The sequence below is a fragment of the Nuphar pumila genome, chromosome 12, assembly GCF_984573655.1.
Source record: "Nuphar pumila chromosome 12, dmNupPumi1.hap1.1, whole genome shotgun sequence".
NCBI classification, from domain to species: domain Eukaryota; kingdom Viridiplantae; phylum Streptophyta; class Magnoliopsida; order Nymphaeales; family Nymphaeaceae; genus Nuphar; species Nuphar pumila.
The window spans coordinates 40,433,815-40,440,113 of NC_143260.1; positions in this window are offsets into that span (position 1 = coordinate 40,433,815).

Genomic DNA, 6,299 nt, shown 5'->3' on the forward strand with positions numbered 1-6,299 from the left:
AAGCAAGTTCTCGCTATTTTGAACACGTTGAATTCATCCATCAAATCCCATTGGATCAAAACAACTTGTTCAAGGAGATCAGACTTAATGGCACGGTTACCAAATGTTTTATTTATTTATTTATTTATTTTAAATGAACTAATAAAAAAACTGTCATCAAATACTGAGCTTCCCTCCTTGTAGAGTGTTTTAGATGCACATTGATAAATAGGATAATGTGGGAAATTGTATCTCGCTCCATAAAAGGATATCCCATTTTATCTCGTTTATTTGAATATGTGAGTATCCAAATATCAGCTTCGACCTTGCAGCAAAGAAGCCAAGTTGTTCAATGTTAGGTGACCAACCACGTGTGCATATTTTTTGAAATTTACAAAGAAACGAGAGACCTAGTCACGCTGGCTCTGACTGCCGTACTGTCATCGTCTTGGCGGTGTAAAACTCTATGAGCTTATCCTTGGTTGGTTGAGTCAGGATCTGGTGCCATCACATGGCACACACCGCTTACCTGGTGCCTTCCATCTTCGCAGATGGAGGGCACCAGGTGGAGAGGCACACAAAAGTGCGCCATGTGATGCCACCTGATCCTGGCTCTTGGTTAGACATAGTTGTGTTATTTTTTTTTTTTAAGTTATTGATAAGAATTTAAGGGATGTACTCTTTTGTTTGTAGTGTAATGAGGTTAATTAAAAAATAAGTTATCTTTATTTGATACTTTTGGAAGGTTTAGCATTGGGTTATTTAAACTTGTTTTTTCTATTGGTTTTATTTTATTGATTTGGAGCACTACTTTGTTTTATTATTTGTAATACATCCCTTGTTTCTTTCACCTGACCAGTGGGGAAGCCCCACGTGTCAAGAATTTCCTGTAGGCCCTCGTACCTTTTAGGTTTGTGTATTTTAATGCCATGTTAGATGTTTTCTACAACATGCTTAAGCCAAAATGTCTTCCTTTATGACCAAGAACCCTCACCAAGAACCGGACTGCTTAATGGGTTCGAGAGATAAACCTCACCTAAGTGTAGCCCACAACCACCCTACCTTATGTGACCCACCTCTGAAAGCTATGGACACATCTGTGCGCCATGCTTAGCCAAAATGTCATCCTTCTTAGAGTTGGAAGAGTGTTGTTGCTAAAGTAAGCGAACCACTATCAATCCTTGTTAGATCTTATGAAAATGAATCATTTTAATATCACCCAATTTATAGATTTTTTTTTTTTTTTTGCGACGAAGAACGCTCACCAAGAACCGGACTGTTTAATGGGCTCATCCCCTGCGAGGTAAACTCCGGGTGGGGTCACCGACACCCAAGCTCTTAAAGAATTCATAGATGATGTGCAATTATGGTAAGCGAAGATCATTATCGGCTATATTTAGTCATTGCTGCTGCACATCTAGAGATTGAATATATTCAATATGACCTGATCTGCTTTTTTTGTTCGATTTAGCGTGGAGAAACCACTGCATGGGCCAAGAGGTGTCATGTTTACTGTAGACCCAAGTCATTGTCCAGCGAAAAACTGTATTCTCCCCTGCCTATTAACCATAGTTTCTCATGTGGCTTTAATCTTAACAGCAAAGGATGCATTGAACACCTTCTAAGATGATGGATTGTTCTGTAATTCACATGTCCCCGACTTACTTTAGGTTCGGTAACCCCTCAATAACTACTTTTTTTTTTTTTTAAATTTATAACCTGAAGAAACTGCATCCCGCACCAAGACTTGGTCTTGCTGGCTCAACCTGACATACCCACAGTCATCGAGCTGGATGCATAAAACTCCAAGGCTAAGACTCCTGACTCCGAGGCGGCCTATGCTACGCATTGGTTTGCACAGAGGAGCGACACCCATGAGAATCGAACCTTGACTAATAGTCTAGCAGCCAAGACCCCACCCATATCTAAGAGAGGGCAAGGAGCCGATAGAGAATATTCACACCACACTGCTACATGGGTACAACAGTTTTTGATTGTTCTCATTGCTGCTTTTCTGCATTGTCATGATTCATCTGTCTCCTAGTTCTTTAAATGGATGTCTTTTGTTTTATCATTATTCCAGAGTCTTCAGAGGAGGGCCTCGTCCTTTTCCCTTGTACCTCACCAAAGAATACTGTTTGGTTGTTGGACTCTAAGAGGAATAATGGTGGCAATAAATAAAAATCTTAAGGCTGTGTTATTGCATCGGAGGGAATGAGAGGTATCAAAAGCTGTTACACAGCGAAGCGTTCACACAATGTATTTGCCTGCTGTTTGGGAGAATGAATTTGTGGGAGTCTTAAAAATCGGCTAGGAATCAGGAGCACTCAAATCCGGCCCTGATTTCATTAGTTTTAACTCTTTTCTGAATGAGGTATTAAGAGCTCCTCTTTCACAAAGGATTCCGAGGTACGTAGTTTCGGCATGCAAGTGTCTTTATGAAAAACGTGTCATGTGTCGACATGAACACGAAATGCCCCAACTCCCTTAATTGAGTTCCTGGTGCTTCAAGCAGAATCCACAGTTTCCTTTGAATTTCTGTAATTTGATTTTCCTTAACTCCATTGATAACCCTTCAAATATTTCCTCCCAAAAACAGCCTAAAAGTAGCCCGATGTGAGAAAAAGATAGTGGGAAAGCCCTTCAGGAAGGGAAGGTATGATCCTACTTTCATAAGAAACGTATGGTCAAAGAAAAAGCCATTTTTTATCATTTCTTACTAAAAATGGTATGTTTATTTCGCCTCTAGAAAAAGGGTCATTTTCATGAAAAATGATTAGATCTTTCACTAAAATGGGTGACAACAATTGCCCTCTAAAAGCTAAGCAAGCATGATATTGCTTCATGCTTAAGGGTCTTTTTGGAATTTGTTTTGATGGGCAAAGTGTTAAAAATGAGAGCTATGGTAAAAATTCCAACCTGATACATGGTAACAAACTTTTGTAAGGTCGGATTTTCCAAGCAATTCTTGAAGTTCGGGTACACTTGAAGAGGAGATGAATGGTGGCCTAAATAAATAGCTCTTCAACGAGGATTCTTAAAAGTTTTCATAATCCTAAATCTTAAATTCTAAATATTATAAAAGCAAGAAAGGGTAATCGATGCAAAAAATTAAATGCTTTATAACTTTTTTTTAATTGACATTCTTGCCATATGTTTTGAGAATGTCATTATAAATTTGTGTAATTTTTAAAAACAAAAAAAAAAGTGTTATATATGACAATATAGCGAGAGAGTCACTAGAATATGATAACTAATGTGTGAATATCGATTTTCATGTTTTTTTTCTTGAATCTAACCGTACTGATGTGGTTTTATAAGAACCCACTCTTGAATCATCCTTTTTTGATGCATGAATGGGGTTTTTTTAAGGCTTAAAATCAATGGTTCACAATTTTCATAAATATTCATGCATTCAAAAATCACATTTTTAATTGAAAATACACTATCCAATGGTTGATTCCTAGCAAATTCACCGTGCCAAGCCCATCCACACAGTTGGATTTCCAAAAAAGTGTTGAAAATGCCTATATTTTTAGTTCTTATACTCCACTGAGTCTCTATATATAAATATTTATAAAGATTATGAGCCAATGATTTTAAAGCCTCAAAAAAATCTCATTTAAGTATCAAAATAGGCTTATTCAAGAGAGTGTTCTTATAAAACCAAACATGCAGATCATATCAGTACCGTTAGATTTAAGATAAAAGAACAAAAAATCTATAAAAATCACTATTTACACATTAGTTCTCATATTCTAGTGACTCATATATAGTTAAGCCAAGGAAAAAAACTCTCTATCATCACCCATCGCACAATGACCTCCGATTCTCAAAACCCTTGAGGTGTCCCGTGCCTGGTTGGTAAAACCATTGAGGTCCCCACTGCCCGATGGAGAGTACACCATCTTTGACCCTGCAGTGCAGTGAAGAATCGTGACATCTCGTGAGCTTGGTAACGTTCACAATGTAATTTTTACAAAACCTAAAGGATTACTATTTATAACGGAATCCCCACCTCTCTCTCTCTCTCTCTCTCTCTCTTTGTCGTTTATCAAAAAAAAAATCATTGTCACTCCCTCTCTCTACCATTTAAATCAGAGATGGTTCAAATAATATGTTATGTCACCTAAAAGTTTGAATATTATGTTCCTTATTAATTATCAACCACATTATTTCTTATCAAAATTAATTAGTGAATAACCCTATCAAACAACACGGTCCTCCACCTCCTATATATTTGGCAGCATTCGTTCAATTCTCTTCCTAATTTGTATGCTTTTTTGGTTGTCTTTTAACCAGCCATGGCAAGTTGCATTGTAGTAATTGTTGTATCTAGTATGAGAACGGGATCCAGTCTAGGACCAGTCTAGGATTTCTCACGCATGGGTTGAATGGGCCACATTCATGAGTTTAATTAGTTTGTTATGGGTGGTTACATCTATACATTTATTGGTAGTTACACAATGTGGTAGGCCCATAACAAAATAGATAACGACTACTCGAAGGAAAGCTATAAGAGCCTAGTACCTAAGCACAACATAATAATTGAAGTGTGATATCGCACTTGACGCAGGCCATTTATCGAAAATCTTTTATTCTCTACGGTCCTCCTCCCTCTCTGCCCACACAACGATTCTGAAACCTTCAATGGTATCAAAGTCAGGTTACGGGCTTGAGCGTCAAAGACTCTGCGCATATGAAAACTCAGCCACAAAAAAGATAAGTATTATACTTTTTTTGTCCAGAATTCATCATTCACTACAAGAAACCTGTGGATTAGCGATGACCTAAATCCATCGTTAATCCATCGCTAATTCATCGCTAAACAGTTTAGCGTCGGATTAGAGACATATAGCTTTCATCGCGAATTTTTCGATGCTAAGTAGCGACAAAACGTATCTGTCGCTAATTTGCAATGGATTAGCGACGAAAATGATCCATCGCGAGTCTGCCACTATTTTAAATTAGCGATGGATAATATCCGTTGCGAGTCCTTCGCTATTTTAAATTAGCGATGAATAATATCTGTCGCTAAATTTTAAAAAAAAAAAAAAAAAAATTACTCACTGTCGGTATTCCGGCAGCAATAGGCCAGACTTGGAGCGATTCATCGGCGGCAACGGAGGAGGAGGACGACCCACCACTGGATCCCAGCAAGCCGTACTCCCTCGACCCCAAGATCTCCGATTGGGTCTCGCAGAGGTCGGAATGGACCGATCTCGTTGTTGACGGCCATGATAGAGACGAGGCCGGTGTCGGGGCGAATGGCGTCGTGGAGGCAGTCGAGGTCGAGGAGGTCGTCAGAGCCGACGGGGAGGTAGGTGGCGTGGAAGCGACCTGCTCCCTGGCGCGCTCGATCGCCTCGTTCGAGTCCCAGTCATAGAGGTGAGTGCGGGAATGAGGGTTGCCGAAGTGGCCAGTGAAGAAGGGCAGCATCGCGTCCAGCACCCGCGGGTCCACCGACGACGTCGCCTGCATGTCCAGGTACAACGGTTGACCCGCGATCCGCACACCCTTTATCGAGATTCCTCCACCCTCCTTTGTTGCGTCGAAGTTGGGCGACGGCAGTCCCGGCGGTCGACATCGTCCAGCAAGATCGTCCGGTGAGCCTTACTGCGGCGAGCATGAGGCTCAGCTTCATCGACCAACGGGAGCACGAGGCTCGGTTTAAATCGAACATCAGTTTAAATTTTGAACGGGGGAGAGAGGGAAAATTTCGCGCCTTAGGTGGGACGGTTTAAATCGAAAATTAGCGACGAAATTAGCGAGGGAATTTTTCTATCGCTAATCCATCGCTAATTAGCGACGGAAAAATTCCCTCGCTAAATCTGTCGCTAATTTCCTACAGTTTTGCAGTGAAAATTTTTTGTCGTCGATCTGTCGATAATTAGCGACGGATTTGAGACGGAATTTATATCGTCGCTAATTTCAAAAATATTTCAAAGATTGGCGACGGATAATGTTCTTTTGCTAAGTCCGTCGCTAATTTGCGACAAAAAAAATCTGTCGCAAAGATTCGTCGCTAATAAGGGTTTTCCTTGTAGTGATCGGAATCCGATGCATTCAGGAAAGGTAGATCAAACCTTAGAAGGTATTACTGCAAGTGGCCGCCGTTATTGGCTTGCACGCAATACCTCAAAGTGGTGGGGTGTGCGGAGGCTAACCATTAGCCACCTGTGCACAGTCTATGTGTTGCGCATAGATGAGTCTGCATGATCACTGTTTTGATATTAAAACCCTCAAACAGGTTTAACGATGCAAAAAAAAGGGAACCGCTAGTTGAGCCTGGCGGTGCATCCTGAGAAAATGAGTGCTCT